Source organism: Mandrillus leucophaeus, unplaced genomic scaffold (genome assembly GCF_000951045.1).
Source record: "Mandrillus leucophaeus isolate KB7577 unplaced genomic scaffold, Mleu.le_1.0 Scaffold690, whole genome shotgun sequence".
Lineage (NCBI taxonomy): Eukaryota > Metazoa > Chordata > Mammalia > Primates > Cercopithecidae > Mandrillus > Mandrillus leucophaeus.
This window is the reverse complement of record NW_012107475.1, coordinates 329,506-347,050: the sequence shown is the minus strand read 5'-3', so window position 1 is coordinate 347,050 and position 17,545 is coordinate 329,506. Positions and strand designations below refer to the sequence as shown.

The 17,545-nt window shown below is 38.5% G+C and overlaps 1 pseudogene; it reads right to left on the bottom strand.

Moving 5' to 3' along the window:
- Positions 1-1,506: 1,506 nt before the first annotated feature.
- On the bottom strand, positions 1,507-10,001 carry LOC105555603 (annotated as a pseudogene).
- Between the last annotated feature and the right edge of the window lie 7,544 nt (positions 10,002-17,545).

The window sequence follows — 17,545 nt, the reverse complement described above, 5'->3', positions numbered from 1 at the left end:
CTGCCTCGACTCCCAATCTAGTGCTCCTTCCATGCTCCATATCCTCTCTAATGTCTCCTACAACATCTTGCCCTCTCCCCTTACTTTTATTTCTACAGTCGATTTTGTATTCTAAGTAGTTGCTAAGTTTCACACAGCTTTGTAATAGCTTCCTGGCTCATATCCCACCTGCATGCACAAATCTCTTCTAAGATAACCACTGCAGATTACATGTTTAAAATGTATTTTAAAATGCTCTATTTTTGCGGTTATTTTAACTAAGGCTTCTTGTTGCCTCAAATGAGGTCAAAGTAGATCAAACCCACCTTGCCTGCCTATCTCCAAAAGGCTACTATGCCTCTCTTATTCTCTAGCCTAAACGGACAGTTTTCTGTTCTTATAACACTGCCGGTATTTTTCCACTTACTGCTCCTTCCGTCTGGAATGGCCGTTCAAAATCTCTGCCTGTCAATGTGCTCCCCAGCCTTTAAGACTCAGATCAGACATCACCTCTTCCATGAAGCCATCACTTAGGCCCCAAACTCTTCCTTCTGTGTTTTCCTATGATGAGTAATTCCTCTTTTGTATACCACATGAAAGTGTAGTTATTAGTGTATATATTTCATCCTTTCAAGTAGATTTATAATTTTCCTATGCCTGAGATTCTGTCCCATACAGTCTTCTACCCCTGCACCCTCTCCCAACAGTATCTAACATAGTGCCTTGAATATAGTCAATGTTCAGGGATATTAATTGAATGTTATACTATTTGATCAAGGTCTGACAACAATATTCTTACCGTAGCTTAGAAAGTTCATTTTGGAGCTGGGCGTGGTGGCTCACGTCTGTAATCCCAGCACTTTGGAAGGCTGAGATGGGTGGATCACGAGGTCAGGAGGTCGAGACCATCCTGGCTAACATGGTGAAACCCTGTTTCTACTAAAATTACAAAAAATTAGGCCTGCGTGGTGGTGGGTGCCTGTAGTCTCAGCTACTCGGGAGGCTGAGGCAGGAGAATCGCTTGAACCCAGGAGGCGGAGCTTGTAGTGAGCCGAGATCCCGCCACTGCACTCCAGCATGGGCAACAGAGAGAGACTCCATCTCAACAACAACAAAAAAGGTTCATTTTGACTTTTTAAACTGTATCTATTGCATCACGGCATCTTGGAATTAGAAACCAAAGACCAAGGAACATATTTAAAATTATAGTAAAACATACATAACAGAATATCGACCTTTTTTTTTCTGTCCCTTACACTTTATTGGTCAACTCTAGGCCTGTGTGCAGCTGGGTGGGTTTGGAGGAGAGCATCATTATTCACCAGCTCCCAGCTGGAGGCCTACGAAGGCCTTGGCCTAGCCTTCCAGGGTCCCAGACTGTGGACTTTGGAGGGGCAGATCAGGCCTTTCCTGGGTCAGCACAGGGCACCCAGGTGACAGCACTGGTGGGCACCCAGGTGACAGCACTGGTGGGCAGCCAGCACAGGCACCTAGGTAAGGGCACAAGCTCACTATCCCTCAGCTAGCCTAATTGCGTTTGGAGAAATATTCCTTGCTGTCATCCACGTTGGGCTTAATCGTGTCACTGGCAGGCTTCCAGCCAGCGGCACAAACTTCCGCGTGCTCTTCTGTGTACTGGAAGGCCTGGACCAGCTGCAGAGCGTCCCACAGGCAAATCATTAACAGTGATCTGGGAAGGACACAATGCCCGCATCTGTTTTCAGCACGGCACAATCCTCAGACAAGCCTCTGGTCACGTTAGCAAGCAGTGGGATGTTCAGGGGGCCCAAGTCTCCGTCCCTCTGGGGGTTGTTGATCCAAGCCAGGTGGGTGAACTGAGAGTCCACTGAGATGCCCAGCACTTGGCAGCCCAGCTTGCAGAAGTCCTCAGCATGGTCGCTGAACGTGATGATCTCCGTGGGGCACACAAAAGTGAAGTGCAGAGGGTAGAAAAAGAGGACTACGTACTTCTCTTTGAAGTCCGACAGCTTCACTTCTTTGAAAGTGCATCCACCACGGCGGTGGCGTTGAAGTCAGGGGCGGACTATCCCATGCACGCCATTACAGAGGCCATGACTGAAAGCTGTGTGGGCTAAGGCTGGACTTAGGGGCAACCAGACGCGTGGACCCACGTTCTCAGCACCAAAACTGACCATCTTAACCATCATTTACAGGTAAAGTTCAGTGGTGTTAAGTACATTCATAATGTTGTATAATTATCACTACTATCCATCTTCAGAACTTTTTTCATTTTGCAAAACTGAAACTCTATACCCATTAAACAGTAACTCCCCATTCCCCTTTCCTCCCAGCCCCTGGGAACCATAATTCTAATATCAAATTCCATGAATCTGACTATTACAAGCACCACACATAAGTGAAATCATACAGTATTTGTCTTTTTGTGCTGGCTTATTTCACTTAGCATGATGACATCAAGGTTCATTAATATTGTAGCATGTGCCAGAATTTCCTTCTTTTTAAAGGCTGAATAGTGATTATATAGAGAGAATATTTTGAATATATATTATACATGTAATATTCCATCACACACACACACACATCACGTTTTAGTTATCCATTTTTCCATAAGTGCACACTTGCCTTGCTTCCATTTTTGGCTATTGTAAATAACGTCGCTGTGAATATGGATATAAAAATATCTCTTTGAGATCCTGCTTTTAATTCTTTTGGTATACACACAAAAGTGGAATGGATCATATGGTAATTGTATTTTTAATTTTTTAAAGGAATCTCCATGCTGTTTTCTACAATTCTACATTAAAAAGTTGGATTCTAGGCTGGACATGGCGGCTCACATCTGTAATCCCAGCAGTTTGGGAAGCCAAGGCGGGTGGATCACAAGGTCAGGAGTTCAAGACCAGCCTGGCCAAGATGGTGAAACCCTTGTCTCTACTAAAAATACAAAAAATATTAGCTGGGTGTGGTGGCACGTGCCTGTAATCCCAGCTACTCAGGAGGCTGAGTCAGACAATTGCTTGAATCCAGGAGGCAGAGGTTGCAGTGAGCCAAGATTGCACCACTGCACTCTAGCTAGGGTGACAGAGTCAGACTTCGCCAAAAAAAAAAAAAAAAAAAAAAAAAAAAAAATTGGGTTCTTTTAAAAAATCTTCCAAAAGTCTAACATGTAAGAGAATATCTGAAGTAAGAAATAACAGAAACTACAGCACTGCTATCTATCCAAGCTGCTTTGGTCAGGTGAATCACAGCTGGTGTTCAGAAGCCAATTCACTGTAAAAAATATCACACACAGTCTGTGGCTCCTGAGCCTGACTGTGCATGAGAATCTTCACACCAGATAGTTGAAGCTAGAACCTCTGGGAACTTAGAATCACATAGAGCTCCTCCAACAGTTATAGTCATTGTCTGGCCATATGTGAGGAGTCTTTTCATGGATTGTGAGTATGTCCACAAACTTGGACTGATGGTATTGGTGCAATTAATATTTACTTAAAAATATCTAGTTGTTTAAATAGGTTCACATCCATGGACATACCTTGAGGCAACCGTGTATGCCCTAAGGTAACTCCAGAGTGGTAGGGCAGGTAAACTGGAGACAGACAGACTGTGGAGCCAGACCCAACAGGAAGGAAGTAGACAAGAAAACAGATGAGTGTGCAGGAAATCAGTAGCTACAGATTTCACTAGCCCTACACATGGTAGTCAGGGAGATGAGAGAAGTCGTACTATAAAAGAGGATCCAAGAGTAGGCAAAACTTGGAAACCAGGTATTTGGGAAGGCAGTTGGCATCAGGGAAGTCCATCAGTAGGGGGCAAGAGCAAGGCAAAATAGGGGACAGGGGAAAAGATACTAGGCCTAGAGGAAATAACATATTAGGCAGTTCACAAAATTAAAAAGAAATTAGGCACAAATGAACAACTAGGGCATAAAATAAGAACTAATATCAAAGGCAGCATCCCCTCTTTTTGCCATTTCTTCATTTTGTCATTCTTTCATCCATTCAGTGGCAATTGCTGTGGACCTACTTGGTGCTTGGCAATATGGGTCCAGACTGCTCTTCTGGAATCCTTTAATCCCTTTTATTTAAGATAAGGAATAGTCCAAAAATCCTACCACAGAATGTCATTACTAACAACATGTACACTGGTTGCTTCCCTTACTTTAAGTAGTGTGCATACGCATGTTTTCCAAACAGCCTGGGTCTGTAAATAAAAAGTGGTCACTCTTTCAGTAGGTATCTTAACAATACCATTAAAAGAGGTCTTTTACTCTGTCAGCATTGTTTTGAATTCCAATTTTGTCAGTGCTTTCTTGATTAATTTAACAAGTGATTACCCAGCTAGTAGACTATTTTTTTTCCTGATGTTCTTTTCTTTTTCTCTTCTCTCTCCTGTGCTATACTTTATGAACTCTCCTTTCTCATTAAATTAATGTGTGAGCAGGAGTCAGAAAGATAACTGAACTAAAATTAGTCATGTTTTTTAGTTTTTAGCAGCAGTGATATGATTTACTAGAGAAGGAAATTGGAACTGTGAACAAAAATTAAGCTTTTGAATTATCTAAAGATTTCATTCATCCTTGTTATTCCCAACCCCAGGGAAGAACTCTGTTCACCATGAGTAGGGAAAAAGTTTCATACAAGAACATAGTCCAGTTTTAAATGCTTTTTCTGAATTCTGAACAAGCATAAATTGTGTTTATTTCTTGAAATTTAGGTTAGCAATCTTAATTTAAAATATGCTGCCCATAATTTCATCATTTGTGCATTTGTTAATTAAACTGGTAATGTTATCAAAACAAAATTGAGTTTCAATTTAGTTTTGTGAATATATTTTTCATAACTAAAAACAGTTTTACAGCTAATGTAGACATAGAGCATTCTTTGAATAGATAATCATCATTACCCAAATTAAGCAAGTGTTTGATTGTCCTTTCAATCCTCTGATGGTACATTATTTCTGACTGTAACATGCCACTGACTTATCTGCCCCTCAGCAAATGACTGACTTTAATGCATCCATTATTCTTTCTGAAACTGTGCTCTTTTTTCTTTTTGCTTTGTTTTATCTTCACGATATCTTTGTTGTCAAATAGGTATTTAAGGTTATCACTACTGAGAGTTTTTATAGAAGACATTCAATATATTGGAAGTAGAAAAAGAATGATTTACTCTGCTGTCATCTTCATTATCTTATGCAGGAAGTCAAAATGAAAATTCAACATAAATGCTTTCCAGTAGCAAAACTCAATATAAATGATAGAACTGGTACATCTTTCTCTCTCTAGTCTATTGTTTTCCAAGGTGGTTCTAAGAATGCCTAGACCATAGGATGCTCCACATAAAAATGGTTCTGGGATGAGATGAGTTTGGAGAATGTTGCACTGCATACTCATATTTGGAGATATCCAAGGCCTATTAGTATATTACAGGCTGAATAAACTTGCTGTAAAGTAACCTGTATAACTTTATTCAAGTGTTTTCTACAGTTATTTGGACAGAGAATCATTTCCTCTCCTCTTGGAAGAAGTGTTCCAAAAATAAATGTTAAGAAACACTGATTTATTGTTTCTTGCTTAAAACACACTTACTAGTATCTGTGTAATTACTATATGTTAAGTATACAGCACAGAAACAGCTGCCTTCTGACTAGCAAATTATATGCTAACTTTAAAATATAATGTAGGTTTGGAGTGCTGTCAACAAGATGGCAGAATAGAAATTTTTAGCCCTCATCCTGCCACAGAAACACCAATTTCACAATTATATGTGAACCCAAATATCTTTATGAGAAGTTCAAAATTCACTTAAGATGTTGCAGTAACTCAGATTCACACAAAACCAAAATACCATATTGAACTGGGCAAGAAGAGCAATTTCACTTTACTCACTTCATGTCCTTCCTCAGGCACAGTTCAGTGCTAAGAAAGATTGCTTCAGCCCATGACTCCTCTCTCGGAGGGAAAGAAAGGAGTTTGCACCCAACATTCTCAGCCTTTTGGGGTGCTAACTGAGAGACCTGTTTCTGTTCTACCTCACTCAGAATGCTAAAGAAACCACAGCACAACTTTAACACCTGGGGACAGTTAAGAACAAAACACATGGGTCGGACAGCTTACTGCAGCCAGCATAGTTATGCAAGATTGGGAGAAGGCATACAACCCCAACATTTCTCTCCCAGAAGATGAGGGAGAACAGTGAAGCATGCATCCAATGCCCTGGTCTTTTATTGTACTGCCCTAGGGAAAAGGGGTTGGCAGCTTACTGTGGCCAGCATTGCTCCTTGCAATTGAGAGAAGGTGCACAACACTAAAATTTATCCCTCAGGAGGAAGAGAGAGAAGTAGAAAATGCAATGTACATCTATAGAAAAGGTTTGGGAGGCTCTTAGAATCTCTAACCAGGTTTATTGGTGAAGATCTTTTCCTACTGAAGCCAGTCTTTAAAGATTGGAAGAGGTGGCTATTTCTTCAAATGTGCAGGCATCAACAAAAACTACAAAAAGCACCAAAAATTAGTAAAATATGACACAATCAAGGAACAAAATAACTGTGTAGTAACTGACCATAAAGAAACAGAGATATATGAATTGCCTGACAAATAATTCAAATTAATCATCTTAAAGAAGTTCAGTGTGTTACAAGAGAGCACAGACAGACAACTAAATAAAATCAGGAAAATTATACATGAACAAACTGAGACTATCAACAAAGAAATAAAACCATAAAAAAGAACCAAATAGAAATTCTAGAGCTGAAGAATACAATACCTAATATCTAAACTGAAAAATTCAGCAAATTAAATTGTAGACTTGATTATACAGAAGAAGTAATTTTAAAACTCAGGTCATTTGAAATTATCTAGTTAGAGAAACAAAAAAGAAAAATAGTAAAGAAAATCTAAGGACCTACGAAACACCTTCTAGCAAACTAGTTTGTGTACTATGTAAATTTTAGAAGGACAGAGAGAAAGGGGTAGAAAGTTTATTTAAAGAAATAATCTTAAAAACTTCCCAAATCTTGGGAGATATATGGAACTGCAGTTTCATTAAGTCTAAAAGACCCAAATAGGATTAAATCTACACCAAAATACACTATTATCCAATTGCCAAATATCAAGGACAAGGAGTTTTCAAAGCAGCAAAAGAAAAGCGATTTGTCACATACAAGAGATACTCTATAAAACCATCTGTGGACTTCTCAGATGAAGGTTTGCAGGCCAGAAGAGAGGAGAATAATAGAGAAAATAATACTGGAAAAAAAATGACAAAACATCAACCAAGAATACTATAACCAGCAAACTGTCTTTCAGAAATGAAGGAGAGGGAAAGATTTTCCCAGACAAACAAAAACTGAAGTTTATCTCCACTAAAACTGCATGTCAAAAATACTAAAGAGAATTCTTTAAATTGCAACAAAATGATGCTAAACAGTATCACAAGAACATATGAAAGTATAAAACCCACTAGTAAAAGTAAATATATAGATAAATATAGAATATTATAATACTGTACAGGTGGTATATAAATCACTTTTAATTGTAGTATAAATGTTAAAAAACAAAAGTATTATGAAGAACTATAAAATTTTATAGTTATAAAAAATAACTATAAAATTTTATAGTTATAAAAAATAACTATAAAAGAAAAACTACCAAATTTTTTCAATGTACACACAACATAAAAGATGTAAACTGTGCCATAAATAACATAAAGTGTGAGTTGTTGGAGAAGTACAAGTGGAATTTTTTTTATGTGACAGTAGTTAAGTTATTATCAGTTTAAAATAGACTGGTACAACTGTAAGAGGTTCTATCTAGCCTCATGGTAACCACAAAGAAAATACCTATAGAAGATAACAGGAAGGCTGGAAGAGATGGCTCATTTCTGTAATCTCAGCACTTTGTGAGCCTAAGGCGGAGGATGATTTGAGACCATGAGCTTGAGATTAGCCTGAGGCAATATAGTGAGAGCCCATTTCTATAAAATAATTTTTAAAAAAAATTAGCAAGGCATGGTGGTGTCCCCCTATAGTTCCAGATACTTGGGAGGCTGAGGCAAGAAGATCACTTTAGCCCAGGAGTTTGAGCTGTTGTGAGCTATGAGCACACCACTGCACTCCAGCTTGGGTGACAGAGCAAGATGCTGTCAAAAAAAAAAAAAAAAAAAAAGCAGCAGCAGCAGCAGCTACAGGGAAGAAAGAGAAAGAAATCAAAACATATTATTATTTTAAAAAAAATCAGTAAAGCACAAAGTAAGATACTGCAAGATCAGCAGAAAATAACTAACAAAGTGACAATAGTAAGTCCCTCCTATCAATAATTACTTTAAATGTTAATGTATTAACCACCCAAATCAAAAGAGAGAGAGTTGCTGAATGAATTAAAAAAATAAAAATAAGACTCAACTGTATGTCTACAAGAGACTTATTTTAGATTTAAGGACACATATAGGCTGAGTAAAAAGATGTTCTATGCAAATAATAAATGAAAACAGGAATGGCTATACCTGTATCAGAATTAAAATAGACATTAAGTCAAAATGCAATGTAGATTTCATTATTACAAACACTGGCTAGATGATCTCTAACAAATAATGTCAGATAGTTAATATTACTGTGCTGAGGAAAAGTACAAAAGTGAAATATTTCCTGGGCCTTTAGGATCTTCAATCAATGATAAATCAAATTTATATAGCTTAAAATTACTATTTGTTTCTTATTGGAAAAAAAACAAGTACAGTCAGCACTCCATATCTATGGGTTCTGCATCTGTAGATTCAGTCAATCATTGATGAAAAATATTTTTTAAAAACCCGCAACAATATACATAGTAACAGTACAACAAAAAAATTATACAGATTTAAACAATATAGTATGACAACTATTTACATAGCATTTCCATTGTATTAGGTATTATAAGTAATTTAGAGATGATTTAAAGTATGCAGGAGGATATGTGTAGGTTATATGTATTTACTATGCTATTTTATATAAGGGCCTTGAGAATTTGCAGATTTGGGTATCTGCAGAGGGTCCTGGAACCAGTACCCTGTGGATACCAAGGATATGAGAATTAATATCATTTCTTTTTTTGACAAGATGAACTATTTTAAGTTCTAGTGTTTCTTTTTAAAATATGATTATTTTTGCCAGCAAATTTTTGATAATTAGAACTAGAAAAAGAATAGTTGTTTCTTCTCTTTTGTCATTTCCTTAAATTGAAATTACGTTTCAAAGAAAATTTACTGTTTTCTTCTTATATAACTGAGTTCTTACTTTCCATTAGACTAACATTTCCATGGGCCTTTGGGATATCAGAGGAAATAGATGGGGGGACAAGATTATGATCCACATATTTCTATCCCATCTTTGCTCTTGTGAGTAAACAACTCCATTTAGCTTCTCATCAAGTTTTCACATTGCAATAGATAAGCAACGAGATGCAAATGGACTTCACAACACCTGGCCCTGAATAGGGGGCTTGGAAAATAAATTAATTTAGAATGTAAAAGCTGGATGTCACCTCAGAAATAATCCAATTCAAGGGCTCTCAATGCTGACTGCAGCATAGAACCACACAGATAGCTTTGAAACAAACAAACCAGCAAGCAAACAAACAAATGGCAATGGTTGAGGGCCCAGTACACACAGATTCATATTGATTAATTACTTAATTAGTATTCCAGTGAAATCTGGAGTCTGAGACTTAATATTTTAAAGAACTCTCCAATGGTGGGGAGAGGGAGAATCAAAAGAGAAGTTAAAGTTGATAACAACTAATCCTCTCAAACTCCATCACATTCTGAGTGAGGAATTTCTTGAGCAAGTAAGTGATTTTCTTGTTTACTGTTGGAAAATCAGTTAGTCCATTTGAATTAGAAAACAGATCTTCTTATTCTTAACCTGAGCACTTGCCATCATATAGCGTTGCCTTTCCTCACCATTCTCCTTAGCTGCATGAATTTTTTTTCATGGATAAATCATACAACTTCTTTGATGTTCATGTTTTGCCTTACCTGGTCAATGGTACCCAACAGGACCATTTTAGGATCAAATAATAACTATAAAACATGCCTGTGTAAATGTATATGGTGTTGCTGATATATTACAAATGATCCAAACTACATTGTTCATTTACACTAATTAATAGAATGTTTCCCATCAGCTTTTACTTGAAGAAGTGTTTTCGCAATTTTTCTTTGAAATCTAAGACCATCTCTCAGCATGTTATTTACTCCCAGATTCAATCTCTTTGCTGAAGCTACTGAGTGATTTTCAACATCCAACCCACTCTGGGACATAATCCCTTCTTAGTGACTTTACAAAAAAAAAGTAAAAACAAAAACAAAATAAGAATTCTTAAATAAGTGACTAGCGCCATGTCCTAGACTATGATAGTGTTTTGTTGCCCTACAAAATAAGAAGTGAGAGCAAGAGAAAGTACTTTCTCCTCACTGGAGTCCCCACGGGGACACAGCCAGCAGCCTAGCCCCTTTGGAATAGCACCTACTTGCCTCCTCTGCCTGCTGGGTCCCTTCTCCTTTGAGCCCCCACCTCACACAGCAGGTTCTACACCTGGCCAGCTGCTCCTTCACCTCCGTGGAGTCTTCTTCACCAGTGGTTCTGTCTGCCTTACACTCGGAGAAAGGTTGTAGGATGGGGATGAAGGCAGGCTGCCCCCATGATTGAATGCCAGGGCTGCTAGTATGTCTCCACAGAGAAGATGAGCTATATTGCCTTAGTGCTAGAACTCCAGGTGGTTCTTGGGGTGATCTGTAGAGTCCCAGCATCATTTGAGGTCAATAGAGATAGATGGGTTGTTGAGTAGGTGGTACTCTAAATTCCTACCCAAGAAAAAGTACACAAAGTACCACTAATAAATGCCTAACTGGCTCCTGGGCACACTGACCAAGGGGCTGCCATGATTCCTAGGCCATCAGGATTTAACTAGATGTTCCACTGGGAATTGCAGGGCTGCCTGCCTAGCCTTCATTACCATGAAAAATCAAAGTTGGAAGTATGTCAGAGGGCTTCTATGGACATTGTTTTTCACCTACCATAAGGTGATGGCAGTTTGCAGGAAAATTATTTCATGGTAAGTCCCTAGAACGTGCTGATGTAAGCAGCTAACACCAGCCTCTCTAAATCAATCATGGCATGGTTTCAGCCTAATTACTAGAATTGGTGCTCAGACTAAAGAAGTCAGTAAATACCAGAAAGAAAGTTTTATTGCAAAACAGATTGCAGTTCCAGTGAAGTTGTTGTATATGAACAGAAACATGCTGCTTACAGATGTCCCTCAGCCCCAATCCTAAGTAATATATATTACAAAATAGAGGGGGAGGATGCCCACAGTGGCAAGGACAGATGCTCCTAGCAAGGCATCACAAATCAAAAGCAAACCTAAATATTCACAAGAGGTATGCCACGACTAGGTGGAATAAAATCAGACAGGCTCAATTTTTAAAACTGCTTTAGGTGACTGTCTTATCCAGGGGGGAAAAAAAACTGTCTTCATTTTTAATTCAATGCCTGCTTGCCTTGCATAGAGCAGGCAACCAAGAATGTGAATTAAATGAATCCTGTAGATACGAAGGGGAAAGTACCCATTTCAAAGAGCTTTCTGTCATCCTTATTACCAAGTTCTCTGTTTCCAAAGTATAAGGAAGGAAGTCCTGTGACTATCGGGGGGACAATGTGATGGGTTTACTATGGGAAATTGAATCAAGTTTCCCACACTTATGTCCAGTGTATTTACACAAAACAGTTACCCTGATCTTTTCCCCATTTATTCCCTAATTTCTTCTCTTAGATAAATGATTTCTTTGAAGCTGAGAATCTGCTAGGCCTTTTACCTTCAGGCTGTAAGCCTCTTTGAGGTGTGTAATTGTATCTCATACCTAGCATAATAGGTGTTCAATAGATAGTTGCATATTCATGTCTTATGTAATGGCCCTGCCAATGAGGTCACTGTCAGCCAACAGATTTTTTTCATTCATGACTTTATATTTTGGACATTTTTCCATCTCTACAGATGGACCCTTCATCTACAGATGAAATGACCCTTCATTTCTTCCTTAATTTAGTCTCCACTTCTTTCTTCCAGTCCCTTCCTTCTCTTCCTCTGCCTCCCACCACAGTGTATGGTTCCAGGTCTGAATGCTTTTGGGGAAATTATCCCCTACCTAATTTATATGATTCTAGAGCTAGTGATAGAAATGTATGTACTTAAATCTGAAAACTTTTTTAAAAAGTTTGAAAAGTATAATTCATGTTCTTTCCTCCAAAATTATTTTATTTTTGGAAAAAAAAAAGGTTTTTAAATGAACCTCAGGTGTACCAAATTGGACTGATCCAAATTCTTAGCTTGAGACACATTATCTATTGGTTCATGCATAGTCACATTTTTAAAACATTTTATTTATTTATTTATAAACACAATGAACCCTTGTGAACACATTGCCTGACACAAACACTAGAACATTGCCAGTAACTTAAATAGGTTAGCCTATGTGTTCCAGTTCCCCTGACTCCAATGCACAGGAGCCACTATCCTGAACCTTGTCTTTATCTGCCATCCCCATGCTTTTTAATCACATTTATGCCTAAAGGATATTTTGTTTAATTGCTTTTTAAAAACTTCTTGGAAAAGGTATCCTGTTGTCCAAGTTTCTATAGCTCTTGACTTTGTCATTCAATAATACCTTCCTACATCTCCTTTGGTCACAAAATAGAAAATTTGTCACTAAATTCAAAAAGAAAGAAATGAAGAGAAAAGAAAGAAAGAAAAAGTAAGGAAGAAAACACTTATATATTCTCCCACTGTGAATGGTATGACCCTAAACTTAGGTTGTATTAAACCAGGCAACATCACCTGCAAAAATAATAAATCTAGAGTAAAACATCAGGAGTTCTCTCATTTATTCTCAGTATCTTCAAGTAAGACTAACACAAGAATAACTAACCCATTAAGATTCATCTATGTGTCATGTTGTTCAGTAATACTTTCCATCATTTTTTAAATAAGGTAGAGTGTCAGAAATATTTTACATTAATCTATGCTGAAACTTACTGTGCATCTCTTTAATATAATGTTTAATAATTTGATTCAAATAATGATTCTAATTGTTCCTTTTAGCCTAATATCTGGTTTTTCAGCTCATGTAAATACATCTAAGCAAGATATTTCTCCTAGCATTTCTGGCACAAACAAGCCCTCAAATTTTCTGGGTAGGTTTTCTAGGCTCAACATTATAGCAACTCAAGATTAAACTCCCTGGACTCTTCTGGGGCTACTCACAGGAATCCAGTCTTTGAATCATCAGAGACTTGAGCTTTTTTTCTTTTTTTTTTTACACAACAGTCTCACTCCTTTGCCCAGGCTGAAATGCAGTGGTGTCATCTGGATTCACTGCAATCTTCGCTTCCCTGTCTCAAGTCGTTCTCCTGCTTCAGCCTCCTGAGTATCTGGGACTATAGGCACATGCCACCGCCCCTGCCTAACTTTGTATTTTTATTAGAAAGGATTTCGCCATGTTGGCCAGGCTGGTCCTGAACTCCTGGCCTCAAGTGATCTACCCACTCAGCCTCCCAAACTGCTGGGATTACAGGTGTTAGCCACCACACCCAGCCTCAACCATTAATAATCTAAACTGATTCTCTCACACTGTAGTTGCCAACTTACCACTGAGCTGCAGCATCAAATCCAATCTGGCCATAGAGGTCCACTCTGCAAGCCCATGGAAAGCCAGGCAGCACCTTGTTCTCCAGCTGGAAGATTTGGACTCTCACTCACCATATCCCTTCTGCTAGGCAATTTGTGCAGCAGCATGGAGTCCTGGTTACTAAAAAGAAACAAAAAAAAAAAAAAAAAAGAAGGCTTTTAGACATCCTCCAAAGCTGATGTTGAAGTTCTGGCAGTGTGGAAGCTCCATCTGAGACATCAGAAATAAAAATTACAGGAGGAATTGCTGGAAAAATCCAGACTCCAGTTCTTGTCCTAGTAATAGTGTACAGGAAGTGTTAAGCAGAGGCTGTGATTCTAACAAAAGAGGGAAGGTTTCTTCATTTCCCATAGCTTCAATGAGAAAGTGTAACTAAGGAAGCAACTTTTAGACGAATTTCTTTGGTTATGCAATTACATACTCTTTGAGTGTTTAGCCAACATACCTGTTTATCACTCAACATTCTAGTGAAAACTGGAGATGACAAAAAAAGGAGGGAAACTCACATTTATTATATGCCCACCCCTGTGCTAGACTTTTCCTCTTTTATAGATAAGGTAACAGGGGCTCAGACAAGTTAGCAAATTGCCTTGCTTTGTAGTGCCAGAGCAAGGTCTCAGTGCAAAGCCTGTGTTCTTTTCATAATAGCATTGCTTACCAATAAAAAAAAAATTAGAATCTAGTTGAGAAGAAAGTCACAAGCATGAAAGAAGCATGGTGTCTCCATTGACAACCAAGGAAGCTGGACTGGAGGAAAATTGTCATCAGAGTGAAGCAAAAAGAGGTGGAATCCACAGAGAAAGGCACGTAGCGTGTTCAAGCTCAAGCTAGTGGTCATTAGGAAATAGTATAGAGGCTTGAGTATGATGACTTCATTAGAGGTAGGTATTAGAGAAGATCTGATTACAGTGGCCCAGATTTGATAGTGGTGGTCAGAGGAATGGAGAGGAAGTGTCCCACAGGAAACCCTGATTTTGATTTCCCACAGCATGACTAGAACATGATATAAGGTAAATAAAAGTCTCTGCAATGATGGAGATGTTGTAAAAGAAGGAATGACAGAATACAATTAAAAAATATGTAGTCATTCCAAAAGTTAGAGAATTATCTTGCTGTCGAAGAAAGGAAAAATAATAAAACCAGCTAACAAGCATTGTCAGCTATTAGCCAAACCAGCTCAAAGTGGCTTTATACACATTAACTAAATTAATATTCATAACAGCCTGAGAGGTAGATACTATTATTATCCTTGTTTTACAGGTGAGAAAACTGAGGCATGGGGAAATTAATAATTTGCCCTGATTTCATGGAGTTAATGAGAATTAGAACCAGGCAGTCTGGCTGTAGAGTTTCCATGTTAACTTCCATGTGCAAGACTTGATATATGAACACCAGGGCAGAGAAAGTCTCTCTTTTTTTGATGGGCCCCAAATGTATTATGGAAACTCAGAAGGGGGTTAGATTTTATAAAGAGGTGCAAGATATACACATGATATGTGGACATGCTATGGATATGCAATATAAGTGAAATATTCTAGGGACATATTCAGAGTGTGTTACTACAGCTGACACTTAGGGCTGGGCACTAGCAAAAGACAATAGGTAACTATGAAGCACGTTTCTCCATCCTCGCATTGAATGGAGCCATTACAAAGCTTGCTTATAGGCTATGAAACACATTGCACAGGCTACAGTTTTGTGAATTGCTTTGAACTGACCTCTGGTTTTGTTTATATGTTTCTCACCCCCAGCTAAATTTTAAGATCTTCAAAGACAGAACCTGTTCCTTTGGTCTTTTTGGTATCCTCAGTGTCTATTGCCAACCTATACACAGAGTTGGTAGTTAATAAATACTTTCCTAGCTTACAAAATGATTTTGGAGCATAACTTAGGAAAAGATTGTTTTTAATTATGCAACAGCAACTCACCACACAGTTACTGTTTATCTATTCTGTCTTCATCTGCCCTGCTAGTTGGGATAGCTGCAGTTAGAAAGAGATACAGTAGAGAGTGGAATTTCAAAAATTGTGGATAATATAACTATTTTGGATTCCTTTTCAGGCAATTCTAGATCTTCATTTCTTTGGGATCAGTTACTAAAAAATTATAGTGTTCTTTTAGTGGTGTCATGCTTCCTTGCTTTTTCATGGTTCTTATGGCCTTGCATTTAATGTCTGTGCATTTGATGGAGTAGTCACATTTTCCAGACTTTACAGTCTGGCTTCAGTGGTGAAAACTTTTACCTGCAGGTGGGCGTGAGGGCATTGGCTGGATGGGGATACAGCAGCTTTTGTTCTGAGTGGGCAGCTGCAGCAGTGTAGTGTCTGTACAGCTTTATTAACTGAAGTCAGCCCTGGCAAACACTGCAGGTGTTTGTGACGGCAGCAATGATAGCATGAGCTGTTGGGATCCTTTGTGGTAGAGACTGGTTGGGTTTTTTTTTTTATCACAATGGAAAATTCTAGCCAAGGAGATCCCTCTTGGCACTGGATCTGACATGGCCCACAAGTAGCCAGGCCGGACCAGGTTCCAGGATGTAAGTTCTCAGAGTAGCTGCCGAGCTGGGGTCCTGGGCTCAGGAGCTTAAAGAACTGCTGTGGTACTTGAAGCCTGAGGCATGGGTAAACTTTCCAAGGCACAGGCATGTGCAGATCCCTCATAGTTAATCTTTGATCATTCTTCATGTATTATGATTCAACCTAGAATGACATTTAACTTCCTCTCCTCTTAGCTTCTCTGCTTACATCAATGATAGCAAATGACATAAAAAAATAGATAAGGTTTCATGGTAACTCGAATTCAGTCACCTGATTCTGATCACCAACATGTTTTCTGGCTGGTTTTCTGGAGTGTGAAAAAGAGTCGTGTGAGCAGCAGGGAAATCAATGTTCTCACCTCACTAGAAACTCTGGCCTGCTCCTGCATAGCTACATGGCACCAGGATTTCAGGAGAACAACTTTTTGACTCCTACAAATGGGTCTTGACTTTCAGTAACAAGGGGTTAATTTAGACAGACATCAGAAACCAATTCAGGCCCCCAGTGAGTGAAAGAGAGACAGGAAAGACTTCAGAACCAGCAGTTCCTTCTGCAGAAGGCTGTTTCTGGTTTTCTACCAGTCTGTTTTTCTGTTGTGTTTTCTACTTTTTAATTTGCCTCTCTGCTCAAGCAGCCTACAGCCCATAGGAATGAGAGAGTTTTTAAAATGTTTTCTTAAATAAACATTTTATAAGATAGTACATATAACTTCTGCACCTCGAAAAGCTTTACAAAACCTGTAGGCTTTGAGCATGCAGACTAACAGTAAGGCAGAAGTAAATAGGAAAGAATGGGCAGGCTCTTTGCTACTCTCCCCAGCACACAACTTTTCTGATATCTCTCAGCTTGTACCTACCTACAGATTTATGGAAGTGGGTAAAATGAAGAAGAGAGCTTCTAAAATAGATTGTGCAAGGCACTGAGCACTAAATAATGGTATTAGGAAAAAAAGGAGGAAGAGTATGAGTGCAATATTGCCCAGGAGCATCTATAGAAAATACATGTGTTTCATTTATGAACTGTCTTCTAGTGAACTGCCACTGCAGGAATCCTGTTCCTTCTTTGTGTGTATATTTTCTATAGCCTAATGTTTGAAAGGGATAAAAAACATATTATCAAAAAGGAAATAATACACTACTTAACCAAGCATACATCTAGACCAGAGGATGGAGCAAAACAACCCTTTATTTCCCTCTGAAATTGCCTATCATGCTATACTGATGTCACCTCAGCTCATTGTCAAGGATTCTCTTCTCTCTTTCTTTTCCCATCTCCATCCCTTTTATCTGACTACACTTTCATCCCTCTAGCCCCATTCCAAGGTAC